This window comes from Prionailurus bengalensis, chromosome A1, assembly GCF_016509475.1.
Source record: "Prionailurus bengalensis isolate Pbe53 chromosome A1, Fcat_Pben_1.1_paternal_pri, whole genome shotgun sequence".
Classification (NCBI taxonomy): domain Eukaryota; kingdom Metazoa; phylum Chordata; class Mammalia; order Carnivora; family Felidae; genus Prionailurus; species Prionailurus bengalensis.
In genome coordinates this window covers 128,810,944-128,830,921 of record NC_057343.1, presented here as the reverse complement: position 1 = coordinate 128,830,921, position 19,978 = coordinate 128,810,944, and the positions used below count along the sequence as shown (strand labels likewise).

The 19,978-nt window shown below is 38.1% G+C and overlaps 1 protein-coding gene across 1 annotated transcript in view; it reads left to right on the top strand.

Annotated features, from left to right (window-relative positions):
* The first annotated feature begins 200 nt into the window (after window positions 1–200).
* Window positions 201–19,978, top strand: part of LOC122489252 (cAMP-specific 3',5'-cyclic phosphodiesterase 4D-like) — a 238,326-nt gene continuing 218,548 nt past the window's right edge. Inside the window, exon 1 of the mRNA XM_043590856.1 lies at window positions 201–465. The gene's annotated coding sequence lies outside the window, so the exon portion shown is untranslated. The remainder of the gene's footprint in view (window positions 466–19,978) is intronic.

The window sequence follows — 19,978 nt, the reverse complement described above, 5'->3', positions numbered from 1 at the left end:
TCTAGACTCCTGAACTTTAGGATTTCCTTCCTTAACAAATCTTATGAAAAAGTAGTCTGATTCCACTTTCTGTGTCTCTTGAAACTGCTTTCACAGGGTTTTCCATTAGCCTGCTGTGGGGAAGCAAACTGCACTGTTTGCAAGAGATGTTAATGTCTCTAAATAGTTTTTTTTTTTTTTTTTTGTCTTTCTCCCTTCCGTTTACTGATGTTAACATTGTGTTCAAGGCAGGAGCGTCTGCTCCAGTTGGAGCGTCAACAGTCGGCTCAACCCTTGAAACATCTGCCTGTTCTTCCTGTCGCATGTAGCGCCCCACTTCCTGCCTTCTGCTACTTCTCAGCAAGCCTGGTTAGGCAAAGCACCCGTCCTCCTGTGTCTGTGTGCAGCTGCTTGTGCCAAGCTGTCGGCTCTCTCAGGAGAGACCAGCATTCTCTGAACTTCTGTGCCTTCGTGATGTTCACTGACGTGAGTGGGGCTTTGTGTCTTTACTAACTTGAAGTGAATGCAGTTGTCAGAGAAGCTGCTTCAGCAAGCCCCTTACCCTCCTCTGCCATCCCAGCACTCAGCTTGGAAAGGTGGCATGGTGTCCCAGAACAAGGGTAGCATTTGGTGAGGAGCAGTGTGTTAGCATTGGACCTGAGACACAGGTCTCATAGGGTGGCTCCTGAGACCGATCGTTTGCCTGGGCCAGGTTGCCATGTCAGGGAAGGAGGAGTGGAAGAAAACAGGGAGGCTTTCCCGGGGAACATTAGTAATCCCAGGGTTGGACCTTGGACTGTCTTATGTGCACCTGTGTGATAAAGTTCACTATTATGTCCTGCCTTGGCCTGTGGTAAAACTGGCCCTAATTGCAAGTTCCCTTTCCTATTGTGCTCCTGTGGATAAGGCGCTCTGGCCAAACGAGTTTTCTTATCACATGAACCGAGCACAAAGTCGGCTTCACCTTGAGTGGTGGGCTTTAGTTCCCTGCCAGCTTATGGAGTTTTTCAAACATGCCAGTCCCATCCTCTTGTGGCATCATCATCCTATTGTCATGACTGTTACTACAAAATCTGTCTCCCATAGCTTCTGCTTGTTCTCTCTGTTCCTGAGTGAACCCCCGTGTGGCCTTGTGTGGCAAGCAGTGGCCGGCCCTGGGCTATGAGCAAATGTGCCTAGAGAACTGTTGTGGGTCTCAGGTGTTCAGTATTGGGTGTTATGTGTTCAGTGCTCCCCGTATCCCGAGAGTGGAAGCCTCACCCTCATCATTGGAGGGAAGGAGAGGTGATCAGAATACCAGAATGCACTGTGCCTGTTATTTTCATTCTTGGAATGTATCAGGTTGTGTTTCCACTTTCCAGCTATTTGCCCTCTTCTCTGTAAACTACACAGAACAGGGAACCTGTCTGTAATTGTCATCACTAGACCCGTGGTGTCTAGCATAGTGATGCCTGGCCCTGAGCATGTACTTGATAAATAATTTTTGAATAAAAGAGTGAGGGGCGCCTGGGTGGCGCAGTCTGTTAGGCGTCCGACTTCAGCCAGGTCACGATCTCGCGGTCCTTGAGTTCGAGCCCCGCGTCGGGCTCTGTGCTGACAGCTCAGAGCCTGGAGCCTGTTTCCGATTCTGTGTCTCCCTCTCTCTCTGCCTCTCCCCCATTCATGCTCTGTCTCTCTCTGTCCCAAAAATAAATAAAAAAACATTGAAAAAAAAATTAAAAAAAAAAGAGTGAGTGCATTTGAAGGCCCCTTTCTAGGTGAGGAACACAGTATATATTCTCTCTCTCCAGCTATCGAGTTTGAACAGTCTATCAAGTTCCATGATGCAGGACGGAGTAGGGGTGTGAGCCAAGTGTCCAGTTCCCTGCTAACTTTTCCAAGTTCCTCCAACCTCACAGGTATCCCAGTAAAGGGAAGAATGGATCCTGAAGACATAACCCACATCCCTAGTTTAAAGTCAGTGTCAGATTGATGTGCTTTTGTTGATACAGACTTTGCTTAATGTTGCTGATTTGGCAACCAGCTTTACTTTCCACCTTCTGAGGCATCTTGTTCCATTTGCCTAATGAAGTTGAAAGGAATTTAGTGCCTGTCTCTCTGAATTTCATTTTGCCTGGGCTCTCTTCTCCAATTTTAATTTGTTCATGGAGCAAGCTGGTGCCCATAAATGAGAGAGGATGGGGGTGGCTTGAAGAACATTCATTCCAGCGTTTTTGTGATTTCTTTAGCTTAGGTACCATCTTACTATTTTGTACTGAGGTCAAATTAGCACACAGAATTGTGTCAGGCAGATGAGGACAGAACCATCTCTGGAGAATTTGGCCTCTCTCATACTTGGAGAAATCTATCCTTGATTACCCTTTGGTTGTTTTCATGAAGATCTGAGCTTGGGGGGAATCTGAATATCTTTTAGATCCTGGGTCTTATTTTGTGGGGCTTATCTTTAGTGCGTTTCCACTTCTGAAAATTTTACCATGTTTTATCCATCCTTCTCAATGTAAGTCTCACCTTTAAAAAATTAAACTCATATCTGTTCTCCTCTGGGGAGTCTTTCCTGCATTTATCTCTTTGTTTCCCTTTGAGAACACCCCAGGTTTTTAGGTTTATTATTTTTCACATGTGGTAGCACCTAGGTTGTCAATTTTGTTCATTTTTGCCTTCCAAAGCCAAGGACTTGGAGGCATTTCCTTTTCCTTTCAGAGTGCTTTACACAGCACTACTCTGGTCAAAGGCTTTGTCAAGATTTGCTGCCTGATGGTGTGATAGTAGGAAGCAAGTAGGGATGCTTCCATGAGGGTGGGGTTTGTTCATCAGGAGACAAGACAGAAAAACTGGTGTGAGTTGTGTGACGTCACAGTAAATGGATTCACAAGGCATCCTGTGCTCTGTATGTTGAAGCAGTGGAAACGCCATGAAGAATTTTCTTCCAAGAGCAGTTTGGCCAGGTAGCTTCCCAGATGTTGCTAAATTCTGCTTCAGCTGTTTTGTGGGGCTCACGTTAACGTGTCTCCCAGTGCTAGTGGAGATGACGCTGGAGGTATTACTCTTCCTGTCGTTTGTTCTTTGCCTGCATTTATAATCTGCTCTTGCAACATTACTTCTCTCACTTACGGAAACGGGCTTAGCAGTTGGAGGTGCGGTGAGTTAGAACTTACACAGAGCATGTGGTCACTGTTGCCTCGGGTGAGAAGGAGCAAAGGAAAAGAGGAGCAGGGAGGATGAGCCAAATCGTTATTTTAGTGTTTTGATTTCCAGTAAGGCAGTAGATGTTAAAGGTGTTTCCCTGCCAGTTACCCTATAACATCTGCCTTAGAGATTTAGTAAAACTCTCTCTGTGGGGTGATTGGTTCTGAACTTCATTAACAGCGGCTTGGTCGCTTGAATGAAGTGGGTGTAGCACAGGTGGGTTAGCACAGAGGCAACACCTCTGTGTTAGCAAGCAAACCCACCTCAGCAACCAGCGCTAATTGGCTCCCCGGGGAAGTCCCAAGAGAAGCTGTCAATCACCATGCCTGGTTTTTTGTTTATAATTTGTTGTGATTTCTCCTCTCCTGCTCCTTCTCCACCCTCATCCAGACTGTCTCTCCTTGTGCAAATAACAAATGGTAGTCCCGGAGTACAAAAAATTAGAAAGTCGAGGTGCATCTTACCTTCATTCCAACTGCATTTTGTCTCTACATTGTATTCTCCCCAGGGTTATCTTACAGAATGAGAGGTGAGACTTATCTCTATGCCACCTTCCCCTCATTGCCCCTGGTAGTTTGAAATAACACCCTATCCTCTGGGAGGGATGCTCTCTCAGGTGCATCTGACAAAGCTAAGAAGTACTGTTGAAATCTAAGTGTACACTGTAAGTGAATTTTAGAAGGTGATTTCTGGTTTTACTAATGTGACTTGCATTCTATTCTGCTGAACACTGGAGATGATCCTAGAGTCTTTGATATTTTTGTTAAATCATTATATTTTAAGATTAAATCACAGGACAAGGAAACCCTTCTCTTTCTGTAGGATATTAGATTTAAAATAAAAAATGGCTTCCTGTGGTCCAAGGACTCTTCTGATAAGAAGATAATGATCATAGTAGGTACAATTACTAAACACTTCACATATGAGGGACTACCATGATCCTGACTTTATAGGAAGCAATTGAGGGTCATGGGTCAAGGTCCCACAGTAGGTAAATGTCAGGGTGTGTGACCCAGAAGGGAGAGTCAGGATTTGACATTGGGTATCCCTGACTCCAAAAGCCTGTACTCTTAGAAGCTGCACTGTGCTGCCCCTTTTCCTGTCCAAAGTCTTTTAGCCCCACTTCGAAATAATTGAAATTAGTTTTTAGACCAGGTGTTCTTTCCTTTGTTTGAAGGTCAGAACCATCTCAGTTGTAGTTAGCTAACCATTCTTCAGTTGTGCTATTTCATGTTGTGTGTTCAGGCCCATAATGAGTTAGTATTGTTGCTCTACACAGGTGATGATAAGCTTTGTGGATAGTGATGGTAGATCACATGAACCTTAGCATGCATATTTCCCCGCTTTGTTTCTTGCGCTAAGAAGGAAGGTTAGTGAGGGGTGCAAAGATCTTTGTGGAGCAGTCTATTCCAGGATTATGCAGACGGAGTTGAAGTTCTGTCTCCCACCCAGTGACAGGGCATGATTAGCACCAAGAGGACACAGGGAGAACTTAAGCTTTTTCTGGTGAGTGTGTGATATTGGACAGTAGGTTGGGGGGAATTCAAAGGAATAACCACTTGTGGAAACATTTTTATGTATTTCCTGCACACATGGGGCCCCAAAAGTTGTCTATTTCTTCTTATTATGTACTTAATTTAAGATATTTTTCTTTTGGCTTGTGCTTACGAGAGGATTTAAGCTTGATCAATGCAAGTTAATTTTTAAAGGATCATCAAAACCTCTAAACCTGTGGCATTATCCTTAGGTTGTAAGTGTTAAACTCAGTCCACCCCCTTGTTTCATAAAGAGCAAAATTAATCTGGAGACCTTTAGAGCTAATTAATTTGGATAAGCCAAAATCTTACATATTCTTATTTTAAATGAGAGGGATTTTAGTGCTGTAGTTCTTTTCATATTGTTCTAAAGTAAAGTTAAATTGAATAGAAAGGTAGACAGGTTAGTTACACATTGAAACTCCTCTAAAGCCTTCTCAGTATCATTTCCTTTTAGCAGTTGATTATACAGAGAGACTTAGGGAAGGGTACATGGGAGAAAAGGAATTGGGTTAAACCTTCCTGGATTCTGACTTGGAGTATAAAAATTGGTTCTGAAAATCAAAGTTTGGAACATTAACTGGAGCACCACTTCTCTAATGTACCTTGGTCAGCAGTTACCATCCCAGGATTCAGGGTTGTTTCTATTTGGTGAAGAAATGGGATACAAAAATGCACATGTAATTCAAATCATACTTTAGCCACAGTTTTTACCTTCTTCTGTTGTATCCTACATCCCCAAAATAAATCTCTCTTGGAAAGAACTCAGTATAATAACTTGTTTCCAGTCTTCTTCCATTTTCATGTGTCCCCATAGGATAGACAGAGGTGCCAGTAAACAGTAAAATGATCAAAAGACGAGACAAAGGAGTGGCATAGGAGGCAGAGTCTCTCGATAGCAGACAGAAAGGATGGCCAGCCTCTGACTCACAGCCTGTCTTGAAAGATTGGCAATGACTTTGAAATTTTATCAAGTCCATCTCTTTTCCTTTAGGCAGGACTGTGTTTGTATCTTTCCCAGTGGATGATAATCTGTCCTATTTTTTTAATGAACTTCCAGTGTGGAGGGCACCAGCCCTCTCAGGAACTCATTGTGAAGGTAGATAGTTTTCAGGGAAGGATTCTGTTATTGTTGATTTTTGTTGTTCATCGCCTCCTCTGGGATGATCAACTTTGTAGGAACAGAGTTGCATCCATATAAAGTCATTGTCTCTGGATCTTAAACAGAGTAACAGAGAACTTTACTACCCTAGAGAACAACTAGTCTGATCCCTTCACTGTGACTGGTGTCTCCTCCACATTGAGAATGCAGGCCTTTCTCTTTTAAATTCATGTTGTATTCTTGACTTCTTTGCTCTTTAGACCTTCCCAGTTTTTGCCAACTCTGTGTATTGGTAGTGTTTCTCTGCTCTCTGCTAACATTTTGCTGTTTTTGTCCTCAATACCTAAAATTTGTGAATGCTCTTGTTGTCTGTGATGTCTAGGCCATAGGATTAGCAGGGGAATGACTCCAAGTTATGGGCTCCAGCCCTGTTTCTGCCACAGCTACCAGTATGACTTGGGGTGAGTAACTTTACTAAGTATCTTTGAGTTTCATTTCACCACTGTTAAATGTGTGGCTGGTTTAGAGCAGTTTCTCAGTGAGTTTTCCAAGGAATGTTGATACATACAATGTAAGAAATGGTCCAGTTTTTAAATAGGTGGTGGTGATGCTCATGGTGATGGTGCCGGGGTGAGCACAAGATTAAACTTCCTCAAACAGATTTTTTTTTTTTACTGGAAGACTTGAGTCTTTAAAAAAGTACATTGTTAATCATCAAATCTTCAGAAGAGGTTTCCTAAGTTTATCCAGTTATGATGTCTTTCTTCCCCTTTAGTACTACATTCATGTCATCTACTTTGGGCCAGGTTCAAAGTACTCCCTTTACTACTTATCCTAAAAGGGGAATAAAACTGCCAGAAGAGTGTTCAGGGCTCTCTAGTTTATGCATTCTGTGGTTCCACTTTGGCTTCATGAGCTGTATGAGGGGAGGGGTCTTTTCTTATTCATCCTGTATAAAGAGGGTCTACTTTAGTGCTTGGTGACTACAAGATATTTAATAACTGTGCTGATATTTAAACTGTTGATAAATGGAAGAAACTGCCTTGAAAATTTTTGAGCTGCTTGTCACAGAAATTGTTATTAGAGACTGGATTTTTGAAATGAATGGAATTTGTAGCCAAGATGATACGCAAGATCAGGAATTTATGAGAGTTTCCTATGGTTATAAATACAGTATCACAATAACATTACTCATAGATAACCTCCAATAGGTTAGAAAAGGACAAAGTATAGCTTTGTAGGCAGTTTTTATTGGTAAATTCCTTTCCTTGGTTTGAATAAAGTTTTTGATCACCTCGAGTCCAGATTCCTCCTGGGCGCATGGAATTACTAATCTGGAAGTCCAGATTAGCAATACATAAAGAGGGACAAGACCCCAAGAAATTTACCTCATCTGTGATCTTGTACAATGCCACTGTGTCGTTAGGAATTTCATTCACTAAATTTAGGATGAGTTTGTTTTTCTGTTTTGCTATTCCATTACTCTGCTGTATTTCTTACAAGTTTTTGGAGAGCTCAATATATGTCTCATATGCATATATCTCTCCTTTGATACATAGTGTTTTATGATTACAGGAAGAACTCAGTAAATATTTTCTGGGAAAATTAATAGATGAATATGGTGGCTTTGACATTTTTCCAATTTATCATCGAAAGTTAGATAGTAAATATGATGAATTTATGCTTAACAGAAGTTCAAGCATTGAAAATAGGGAAAAACAGGAAAAAATTACCTATCATTCCACTGCCAGAGAATAACTACCATTAAGACTTCAGATTATTTCCTTCTACACATACTGTATACAGAGGAATTTTTCATACAGAGTTATAATTGTGTCGTATATATAATTTTGTGTCCTGTTTTTTTTCACTTGACATGATACAAAGTGTTGATCAACATTAGATGTACTATTTTATATGTAAGAAATATTTCACAAGAAAAATTAAAAAACCATAGAAGTCCCAGGTGACATGATTTTCACAAATAAAATTTTCACATTTTTCCTGTATGGGTTTCTTAAGCATTCATTCTTTTATAAATATTTCTAATTAGGCTTTTTCTCCATTTTATTTGTATTGAATTATTTTGCTATATGAAAGGGCTGTGGTAAGCATTTTGGGCATGAGCTCTTTCTTGGTTTTCCTTGTGAACATTTTCAAAACATAATTTAACTATTTGTGAACTGCTTTTCAAAAATTTATACTGTTATTTCTTCTCTCTACCTACCAGTGTACCAACATTCTCAACTCATTGCAATTTCACCAAGAATGAATATTTTTTTTAAACTTTTAAAAATATTGATTAACTTTCAAGGTAAACGGTTCCTTATTTTGTTTCATTGTGTGGTCTTATTAGTGAGCTCTAATTATTCTCCTATATTTTTTACACATCATTTTTGTTCTTTTATTAACAGTCCATTCACACCTTTTTATTTATTTTTCTTAATGGATTATATGAATGCTTCATTCCACAGAGTGTGCTATTTCCTGCAGGTGTGAATACACACAACATCGTTTTAGCTGTTGCCTGAGCATGTGTAAGCAGCAGAGTGAAGCCACCATCACTGTGGGCAGCCAGAGCAGGCTGCTGTGGAGACTGTTTTGTAATGCGGCACCTAGGAGGGAGCGAATTACTAAACAGCCCCCCTTTTCCGTTAGGTTAGCATTGCAAAAGCCAGTCTTGGCTAGTGAGGTGTGTGTGCCAGGCTTCATTCTTCCCTTTGTGTCAGCTATTATTAGACCCAGAAATTGCCAGTAAATTGGGGCTCTGGGCACATTTTGGTTTATGCTGCTGTCTGAATTCTGAAGTGTTGCAACTACTCAATATGGTTTGCTCTTCACTTGAGCAAATTGCCAACAGCTTGTATGTGACTCCTTAAGAATAACGAGAATCAACCTCATTTTAGGAGTGGGGACAGATTGTGTCTGTATTTGGCAACCCACATTCCACTGCAGCTGGGATTGCTTAAGACACTCCATGGAGGTGAGGGGCCGTATTGACAGAGAAAATGTCCATTTTGTCTGAGGGGCTGCTGAGTTTTGTCAGCATTTGTTGGCAGTGATGCTTTCTGTAGCATGGCTTCACTCTCCAAAGCACTGGACGTGACACAAGTAATGGAAGATCGCTGCAGTCTATTTCTGTCCTTTGTCATTTTATGAGGGAGCGAAGTGCTAAATGCCTTCAGACAGAACATTCTAAGGACTCCTTGTGAAACAAGACAAACTTGGAAAAAAATACATCAAATAATGCAGATTGTATATTTTCTTATACTAATTTTTTTGTCTTGCATGAGACACTCAGAAATAGTTCGAGTATTGTTAGTGCCACGGAAATAGTCATACAGCAAAGAAAAGAAAAGCTCTTTCCACTGAATAGCAGAGATTTTGTGTGGGACAATTAAGAATAGATGGAAATGCTTGGAGAGTCTTTCCTAAATTCTATTTTTATCATTTTTTCCCCTTAAGATTTAATCTTTTCAATGACTCACCAATGTAGATAGCATTAATATTCCCCTTTCACAGATTAGGAGCTGGAGGCAAAAAGATTAAAAGACTGCACATCTCATTACTGGCTGAGTCAGATTATGTCTAAACATCACGATGACATAGTCTATATTATTAGCAACTAATAAAAGTGCTTCTTGCACTTTAAGTTTTCTACATAATTTTACACATGATATTGCACATGCATTAGTAGATGGCTTTGAAGCCCGAATCAAGTGATGGCTGCAGTATTATAGGGAAGGACACCATAGAAAAGCCATGTGTTATTACTGATTATAGTTATTTTTACTTTAGTTGGAAAGATAGGTGAGTTCTGGCAAGAGACATTCTCTGTGAAACACTTCTTTCGTCTGTAAACTGGAAGGAATAAATAATGCTGCACCTTGCAGGGCTGGACAAGATAGCATCTTTGACTGACTATCCAAAGAATACTATATTTCCAGTTGTGTCTTTGAGGAGGTAGGGATACTGACATATGTATGAATGAGCATGAGTAGGGTATAATGGCATAATGACGGTATCATGGGAAGAAATCTTTTTTTTTTTTTTCCTCTTAATGTAATGTTGACATTCTGGGTGAACCTTGGACTCTGTGGTTGTCAAGGAATCTTAAACCAAGAACAAAGAGATCATTTCTGCTTTCCCACATAGCGATGTTCCTCCTTTGAGAAACATTAGTCTCTGCTTTGGCAGTGGTATATTATCTTTTGCTTATCATGCCTACCTAACAAATAATTTTAGAAGGGTATAGCAAAAAGAGTTTTATGTAAGAGACTTTTCAAGGAATCAAGGTTGCTTGATGATTCTTTTTAGAAGCATGGAAGATTCTTAAAGCATAGTGTCTTTATGGCTTGTTAAACTAGCCCTTTATTAAACTAATAGTTCTGTGAATTATTTACCATTGAGTCAGGTTCCTTTTTGTTCTGTCCATTTACAGGCTAATGTGGGCCATATTGTTTCTGAAATATTAACAAGGTCATTCTAAATCATTATTCTGGAAATCAATACATGTGGCTTCTTTAGATTTAATACTCTTGACTTCAGTACTAATTCCAGGTATGTCAGGTGGATGTTATTATCTGAATAACTGTAAAGATAAGTTAGTATTAATTTACATAATTGTGCCTTTTCTCTTCACAATTTTTTTTTGCTAGAATTGTAATAACAGTGTTTCCAATAAAAACACCACCTGAGATGTACCTTCCTTTCTCATAGGATAGCTCTTTACTTTAAAGCTGAGATGGCCTTTCAACTCTGAAGCACCTCTGATTTTCCAGAAAGGACTAATCTAATGCTGTGAAGCAGACGAAATCCTTTTAACATATTCCCACTTTATGGGCAATGCCAGAAAAACATTTATCAGCCTATTGTTGTTTTAAATGCTTACAAAGAGACCACAGAGTAAGAAAGAGATAGTAACAACCCCTAGCATGCCTGGAGAATGGCCTGTTCTTTTATATTTGTGGAGCCCTGTGTCAAGAATGAAAATGTCTAAAAGTAAAGTGCACTTACTCAGAATCTCTGGGGTAAGGTGCAAAGAGCTTGTGCTATAGGAGCCCAGATTAAAAATTAAATGATTGAAACCAGCAGAGCATCTGTTACCAGTATTACGGTGGGAGCTTTCTGGTTAACTCTGTGCCATCTTCACAATTTCCATAAATTGGTGTTGGAAATTAACATCCTTGGGTCTTCTAGTTGCTGTCCGTAGCTCCTAGTAAACCATTTGCTGGTGAGCTGTGTCTTCACAGTCCAGTGATTATTAGCCTTCCAAGGCATGGACTTAATCCATCAATGTGTGATCTAGTCTGTTCAGCATCCTAGTCAAGTTCCAAGTGGTAGGAGTCAAATCCCACTGCCATTACATATCTAGGCTTTGCCCCTGAGACGTGGCATGGGGTACAAAATAGAGTCTAGGAGTGGTACATATACTATTTACTGATGGGGAGGATCCATGAAGAGGAGAAGGGGCAAGCCCGAGGGATGGGATAGGCCCCTTTTCTTCCAGTTGGTTCCTGTTCTTTTAGATCTGCTCCAATTCTCTACTACTTCCATAGGTGTAAAATCTGAAAACTAAAAGGTGGAATGCTATAGCATCCTTATTTCTATATGTCCCATTTTCAGTCCATACCTCTGCCATTGCCATCACTATATTTTCCAAGGTCTTTCAACTCTCCCCAAAGCTTATGTCTCTCCTTTACCATGCATTTCAACGTTTATTTATTTTTGGGACAGAGAGAGACAGAGCATGAACGGGGGAGGGGCAGAGAGAGAGGGAGACACAGAATCGGAAACAGGCTCCAGGCTCTGAGCCATCAGCCCAGAGCCTGACGCGGGGCTCAAACTCACGGACCGCAAGATCGTGACCTGGCTGAAGTCGGACGCTCATCCGACTGCGCCACCCAGGCGCCCCTACCATGCATTTCAAAGGCTCTCCTTTATTAGTAGAACTTCAGCTGTTTTTCAAACATTATTAGAAAGAATCTAACTAAATGAGCTGGTGTGAGTCTGCAGCTGATGTTTGACCAAAAGAAAAAAAAAAAAAAACAAAGAAAAATAGAGCCATGGAATTGTGAGTATTGTCAAGTGGAATGGTATTCTTATTTATTTATTTATATAAAAATGTTTGGGTTTTTTTTGAGAGAGAGAGAGAACGTGAGCAACAGAGGGGCAGAGAGAGAGAATCCCAAGCAGGCTCTGTGCCCAGCATGGAGCTTAATGTGGGGCTTGATCCCATGAGCCATGACCTCATGACCTGAACTGAAATCAAGAGTCAGTTGCTCAACTGAGTCGGCCACCCAGGTGCCCATGAAGTGGTACTTTTAAAAAGAAGATATTTCATTTATAAGTGTACAAAGTAGATTATCTTTTGTTTAAATTGTATGTTAATGTCATATTCTCTACTCCCCCCCCCATAGATTTTTAACTTTGATAGCTATCTAATCTTAATATTTGAAAATAGAGTTGCTAGGTTGAGCAGGCCCAGGGACATATGTCACTTCTGCACAAATCTTTGCTTTTTTTGGGCAAGCCATACCCAGACTATTGTCTGCTTGGTTACAGTTTCTCACCTGCTTCTAGAGATGCTTATCCTCACTGACCAGGGTTGGGGACCTGACATAGACCCATCAGAAGAGCATGCTTTTATCTGCAATGAACCTTAAAAGTTAAAAAAAAAAGTTTTTTCTTCAGTATTGTAGTAGTTATATCATTTACACAGTATTGTGAAAAGAAAATGATAATTTGTAAGTTAAAAAATAGACATACTGTGAAGATCTCTTAAAGTTTAGTCCATTTTTCTGCAGAATCATTGTGTCTCATGGTAGAGTGAATATCTACAGCAAAAGTAGGTTTTCAGTGGGGTCAGAGAGTAGAAGCTCTGTAAGAAACCTTGAAATTTTATCAGAAAATTTTCAGTGAAATTCAAGGAAAGATCGTATCACTGGACTTTCCGATAGTTATGTTAAATTTCTTTTACATTATCTGACATCAGTTGCTTTAGGTAGCAGATTGAATTCAGGCTATAATTTTCTGCCTTGGTAGTCTTAAATATTATCATTTCAGATCTAGTTCAATTTTCTCAAGTACTAAGACATGTAGTTTCTGCTTTATTTGTGAGAAGAACCAGGGTGATGAATACATTTGGATTTCTGCATGTTCTATTTTGTAGTGCAAATGAAGATTTTTTTTTCAAAAAAAGGTGTGTCTAGTTGTATCTTTGCAAAGTGCTTTTCAGAAAATAACTTTGAATATTCATTTTAATACTGTTGTGACATTATATGGCCTCTGTGCTGTTAAGTCTTAAGTGATTGAGTATAGCCTATACCCTTACAGTTCGGCAGTAATTTTAGTAACATTTTAATGTCATATCCTCGCCTTTGCATACTGCATGCAACCTATATTTTAGGATTTTTTAAAGTGTAATATATATTGCAAAATGACTTTGACACTACTTGTCCTCTTGGACTAACTGTATTCTATAAACATTTAAGCTTTACTTTTTTTTAATGTTGATGTATTTGTCAGTGCAGAGCCCCATATGGAGCTTGAACTCATGAACCATGAGATCATGACCTGAGCAGAAATCAAGAGTTGGATACTTAACCACTTGAGCCACCCAGGTGCCCTCAAGCTTTACTTTTGATTGACATTGCACCAAAAACAAAAGAAAAACAAACAAACAAACAAAAAAGAATTTCAGTCATGCTGTGATGACCTAGTGTTGAGACCTTGCTCAGCTAGTTACTTTGTACTTGGTCCGAAATGTTTAATAGGACACATCTAGCCTTCTGTAGGGATTGGGGGAAATGCGGCCAGAAGTTGCAGAAGTTACATTCACATGCCAGTGAGCTGTGGTCAGCTTCTCCCTAAAGGCTGTAACCCCCTTAGACAACTTCCTCTTTGGGAAGTTGCAGAGCATAGAAACTTCTAAAGAAGGGGCCTGGCTGCAGGGAGAGAGTGAGGAGTTTTCTTGCTCAGAGGAGCCTCCTTGCATCATAGTTGGCCATGAAGAGCCCTTTCCTGCTGTGGCTCAGGCCCAGCCCACCCTTCAGTTAGAGACTATGGGAAGAGACAGAAGCTCATTGGTGGCCTTGGGAGCCACATGCTCATTCTTTCATGGTGCTCCTTGCATGGTGAATGCCATCTCCTCCTTGATCAGGTATGGTGCCATTGTTTTGAGAGTGGTTAGAGACCAGAGTGGTGATGCTGGTGTATCAGGCTATGGTTCTTGCAGATGTATATTTTGGAGGTGCTTAATTTAAAATGATCTAGAAGTTTCTTAGTGGAATCAAACAGCAGGCAGGCATAGTGATTTTGACACAGGATTAACCAAAGTCAGGATATGAGAGTTTGAAAATGTATGTGTTTAAGGATGAGACATTAGTGAGACAGATATGCTTTAAAAAAAGAAAGATTGGAAGAGTCGTGAAAGTCATATTGCCTTTGCTGTCACCAGTCTATGATGCCATGATCTCCCATTTGGGCTATTGTAGTAGCCTCCTAAGCTCCCTATATCCATCCTGCCCCCTGGAGGCTGACATCCTTACCACTGAAAATACAAGTGAGGTTTTGCTATACCTCTGTCCAAACTTTCCCAGGGCTTCGCATCTCACAAAGAGTGAAACAGAGAGTTTTTACTGTGGTTGCCATGGCATTCCTGGCCTGCCCCTTAGGCCTTTCTGCCCTCATCTTACATCATACTTAATCACTCCATTCAGGACCCTCTGTTCTCCTTGCTTTCCCTTGAATGTGCCATACCCTCCTCAGAACTTTTCCACATACATATCCCTATTACTGGAACATTATTCTTCCAGATATCCTCATTACTCACTTCTTTGCTTCATTCCCATCTCTGTTCAAATAGTACTAAGAAAGGCCTTTGTGGCCACGCTATCTAAAATAGCACACTCACCGCCCCCCCCCCCCCCTTTAACCACTTGCCCTGCCTTCTTCATAGCACTTACCACCACCTGTCATATTCTATTAGATTGAGTTACATGAAATTGCCTTTTCTGTGAGTCAAGAATAGTAGAATATTGGCCATTTCGTATGGTTCAAACTAGAGTACATTTATTGATTTATTTCTCTTCTAGCTTAAAATATATTTATTAATTTGTTTAATATTTTTATTCTTCCACCTGGAACTAAGATTTAAACTCTGTGGATCCAGGGTTTAGTTTTGTTTTGGGCAAGGTACCCAGTTTGCATGTACTTAGAAAAGCTGTGCTGAATGAATGGAAAGAAGGAAGAAAAGTCAGTGAAATTTGTTGATAGTGAGCAGAGAAAATTTACATGGCAAGTGATCTGGGCTTAGAGATTCTAGAAAAATATGATTGGAAGGGCTTATGAGAGTCTAGAAAATGGCAAGACTTATTTGGATCCATGTGAAGTGCAGTGTAAAGTTCTAGGTAATTGGAGCTTTTGGCTTTGTATGGACCTTAATTATTTTTTTCCCTATGATTTTCTGCTATGGGAACTAAGAAGGATGTATCTTGCCAGTTGTGTTCTAAGTTGATTTTTATTAGAGAAAAGAGGTTATTTTTTAGTTTGGGTTCTAGAAACATGGCTGATAATCTTAATACCAAACCTTGTACAAACACTTAGAAATACTAGATAAAATAAACAATCTGTTTCATACAATTTGATCTTAAAAGGAAATAAGGGCATCACCATGGGTCAGAAATAAAGGTGGAATTAAAAACCTAGGTAGTAAACATGTGAACTGATACCGTGACTTCCCTTGAGAAAATTTAGTTTCCCTAAAGTAAGGGCTTGAGTTTTAACAACCATGTAGAGACATGAAATGAAAATTGAGATTCTGTGGGTTGGAATAGAGATCTTAAGCACAAAGTTATGACCTTTTAATAGAAGGCTATTGAAAAAAAAGTCTACCATCAGCACAGGAGAGATAAGAAAGTTGTATCTTAGAAAATAATGTTTCCTCCAAAGGCATATCACTGTGGATTTGTATCTCATTTGGGTTTGGGATTTAAATCTTTATTATTTGTGTAGTATGGAAAAGAATCACAACTTGAGAAATAAACCCAAAAGAAATTAATCCAGGCAACTGGTAACTCTGAGACATTTGGCTGAATCAATTGCAAACTTCTCAGGAAGGATATTGTCATTTAAACCATTTTACAGGTTTCTTACAGGATAAATTACTTCTAAATATTAACTCATAATTTATAAAATATAAGAAAATATTCCCCATGAATAAAAGTTATAAAATACAAAAAAGAGTAACGTTAGAATTTAATACTTCCACATGATAGAGTTATCACATAGAGTATAAAATAAGACCATTGAAAATAATTAAGGCATGAAAACCAAATTATACATAGAAGAAAAATTAGATTTGCAAAAATACCAGATGGAAATTGTACAAGTGAAAAGTACAGTAATATAAACTAAAAATTTGTCAAATGGGTTGAACAAATTAGACACAGCTGAAGAGAGAATTAGTCAACTGTAATGTAATTTGAAGAAATAAACCAGAAGTTACTGAAGAGAAAGAAACAGAAAATATGAAAGACAAGTTAAGAGACATGTTAGAATCAGAAAATCCAGTGAATGTTTAATAGGCATTTTAGAAGGTGAGAATTGGGACAAGTGGGAAGAGACCATATCTGAAATTAAAAATTTAAGCAAAAAAACCAAAAAGATCCCAGATGGACTTTCAAATTAATAAACAGGATTCTAAACAAATCATGAGTCAAAACAAAAAACATAATAGAAATTCAAAAATATTTAAAACTGAATGATAACATTATTTAAAATAATACATAATAAAACTTACAGGAAGCAATAAAAGTGGTAGTTAAGGCTGAAACAAAAGATTTCATCTGTAAATGCCTGTATCAGAGAACAAAACAAGGTTAAAAATTAATAATGTTAGATCAGACTCAAGACTTAAACAGCAAACAAAACGTAATAAAAGAAATAATAAGTAAGAAATAGAATTAATAAAACAGACAAAGTCAAAAGTTGGTCTTCTGAAAGACTGATAAGTAGGTAACTTCTTGCAGCCTTGAGCAAGAAAAAAATTTATTTAAAAATACTGGAAATGTTACAGCTATTGGTCATATATTAGAAATGACCCCTTTACATCTAAAACAGGAGGATAATGGCCTCTATCTCTGTTTATATATAACTTGTCCTAGGCAGCCTAGTAAGTAAAGGAAAGAAATAAATAGTCAAAGGGAAGAAAAAGGAGAAATGAAATTGCCATTACCTAGAGATATGACTGTCAAAATAGGAGAGACTTGACAGAAAAGAACTTGGAAATATGAAAGTTCAGAAAGATTGCTGGATATAAAATAAACCAACTTAGCATACCCAACCAATAAACAATTAAAAAATTCAGTTTAAAAGCTGATACCATGACAACTATCAACAAAAACTGGAGACATGGGAATAAATCTAACAAAAGATGTGGAAGTTTTTTAAAAGATAGTATTATAAAAATTGTACTTAAGGTACAAAGAAGATGTAAGTAAATTGACAGATATTAGGTAATTCTACTGTAAAGATGGTATATCATAAAGATTTAAGACTTCCTAAATTAGCTTATAAATTATAATAAAAATTTACACAGAGGTGGTTTTGTTTATTTGTTTGGGGAAACTTGACAAGCTGATTCTAAAGTGTTTATGAGGCACTAATGGTCATATGAATGTATAACCAATACTGTGTTGAAGAAGTTAGGGAGACTAGTCATACCACATACCAAGAAGTGTTCTAAAGGTATAGTAAATAAGAATTGGGACATTGGAGCAACACTAATAAATATGCCAAGTTCAGAAACAGGCTCATGTATGACTGAGAATTTATTATAAATGAGTATAGAAAGGATCTAGTAAATAGAGAAGTAATGATTCATATGGAGGGAATAAACATACTAAGATCCCTTCCTCATTCCAAATACAGATTAAACCCTAGACCTAATGTTTCTATAAAAGTGAAAGGAAAAGTAAAAAAAAAATTACATTTTTAGAAGAAAGTATGAGAATGTATGAGAAAGGATGAGAATATCTTTCTGACCAATGAGTAGGGAAGGGTTTCTTAAGGCAGACATTAAAACACAAACCATGCAGAAAAATAATGACTATCTTAAAATGAAGTATCTGTACAGAAGAGACAGTTACATTTCATACTCAACAGTTGGGTTAAAAACTATAATCTGAAAATAACAAATATTGTCTATGATGTAGAAGAATAAATTGGTACGACCAGCTGGGAAAGGAGTTTGACCTATTTTAGTAAATTTAACAACGTACATATCCTAAAACAGAAATTCCACTTCTAGGCATCTATCATAGAAACATATTTATATATGTTCACCAGGAGACATGCACTTAAATGTTTATTTTGGCATAGTTCGATAAGGGCATAGTACCAGAAAAAATTCTGTATGTCCATAATTAGAAGAATGTGCAAATAAAAGGTGGTGTATTTATATAGTAGACTGGAGTCCAGTAGATAAGTATTACTCCATGAGATGCATTAACATGGTTTGATCTCAACAATAGAAAATTAAGGAAAAACAAGTTACAGAAAAATTAATGATATATCATTTACATTAAATTTTAGGACATGCAAAACAGTGTTCTTTATTTTCAAAGAATATATTAATAGGTAGTAACATAATTTTAAGAATGGAAATTCTGAACATTAATTTTAGGATACTTCTGTGAAGGGAGGTAAGGAGGAATGGAAATGGGATCAGAGAGAGAGGGTTTCAAGGGGTTTTTTAAATCTGTACGAATTTTCTTTTCAACTCTTTATTTGATAATATAGATTATACAATAATACATACCTATCCTGTTTACCTTTCACTCATTTTCACCTGATGATTATACCTATTACCATAGTATAATATCAAAACAAGGAGTTTGACATTGGTCAATTGTGTGTATATAGATCTTTGTCATTTTATCACACATGTGGATTTGTGTAACCACCATCTCAATTAAGATTCAGAACAGTTCTATCATTATGAAATATTCCAATACTATGCTTTTGTAATCACATCCACTCCCTTTCCCCTGTGGTCCCTAAACTAATTTGGCAACCACCTAATTTGTTTCCCATATCTATAAAATTTTATTGTTTCAAGATTGTCCCTGTACTCTTTTGTATTCCCCCAACCATGTATGAAAGATACGGTTTTTTGGATCTTTGCAAGTATTGGTATCACTATTTTTAATTTTAGCTGTTCTAATGAGTAACTAGTGATCTCATCATATTTTTACTTTAAATTTCTCTAGTTGGTAGTGTATTATTTTTCTCTTGCTGCTGTAACAAGTAACCACAAACTTTGTGGCTTAAAGCAATACAAACATTATCTTATAGTTCTTTATATTACGAATCTTACACAGGTCTCACAAGGCTGGATAAAGGTGCTGACAGAGAGTGTTCTTTTTGTAGGTACTGGAGGACAATCTGCTTCCTTCCCTTTTCCAGCTTCCATATTTCTTGTTTCCCGACCCCCTTCCTCTGTGTTCAAACATCCATTCAGACCTCTTTTGCCTTAGGATCCCACTTTTAAGGACTTTTAAAGACTTCAGATTATATTGGGCCTACCCAGGTAATTGAGGATAACTGCTCTATTTTAAGATTAGCTAAATAGCAACCTTGATACTCCTTTGCCATGCAATGTAACATATTCACAGATTCTGGAGGCTGGATATGGACATCTTTGGAGGGGCATTAGTCTGCCTCCCATAGTTAGTGATGTTGAGCATCTTTGCATGTGCTTATTTGCCATCCACATATCCTTTTCAGTGAAGTGTCAGTGTCTTTTGACCATTTTCTAATTGGATTGTTTGTTTTATTACTGTGGAGTTTTGAGAAGGCTTTTCTTTTCTCTTTCTTTCTTTCTTTCTTTCTTTCTTTCTTTCTTTCTTTTTTGTTTTTTGGTATTTTAAAAATTATAGTTATGGGTCTTATAATCTTTAGTTAACAAATATTCCTCTCAGTCTATAGCTTGTCTTTTCATCCTCTTAACAGGATCATTCACAGAACAAAAGATTTTAATTTTGATGAAGTGCAAGTTACTGATATTTTTCTTTTATGTATAGTGCTTTTGGTGTTATTCTGTATTTCAGTAAGATCTAACCCCTGAAGATTTTCTCCTGTTATCTGCTAAAAGTTTTTATGGTTTTACACTTTA